Source organism: Alligator sinensis, unplaced genomic scaffold (assembly GCF_000455745.1).
Source record: "Alligator sinensis unplaced genomic scaffold, ASM45574v1 scaffold790_1, whole genome shotgun sequence".
Classification (NCBI taxonomy): domain Eukaryota; kingdom Metazoa; phylum Chordata; order Crocodylia; family Alligatoridae; genus Alligator; species Alligator sinensis.
The window spans coordinates 74,962-75,383 of record NW_005842723.1 but is presented as its reverse complement, the minus strand read 5'-3'; positions in this window follow the sequence as shown (position 1 = coordinate 75,383).

Genomic DNA, 422 nt, shown 5'->3' with positions numbered 1-422 from the left:
CCCGAGCATATCGTAGGCATCGGGCACACTCCCGGGTGAAGGTCGGGTTCGTTTCGCCCGCCGGGTTGGGTCCGGCGAGGGACACAGTATCGAGGGGCCTGAACAGGACCCGCTCGTTTCTCATTATACACTTGAACGCCGCGGGGAGCAAGTATACTTCCCTCTCTCTCGGGGCTCCGGCTTTGGAAACTCCCTCTTCTCCCTTCAGCGAAAGGCGTCCGCTGACAAATCCTTTACCCGTTCTGCCCGCCTGGTGGTAAGCGATATGCGCCTCCAGTTCCTCAAAGCTTTTCACTTGGCGTTGGTTATCGTGCCAAGGGCAGTTCTTAACCAATTCTAGCTCTAGCGTGTCTCCTTCTGATCCCATCCTCGTCGCCATGTGCGGGCCGCCTCCCGGTCCTGTCCATGTCACCATGTGCAAG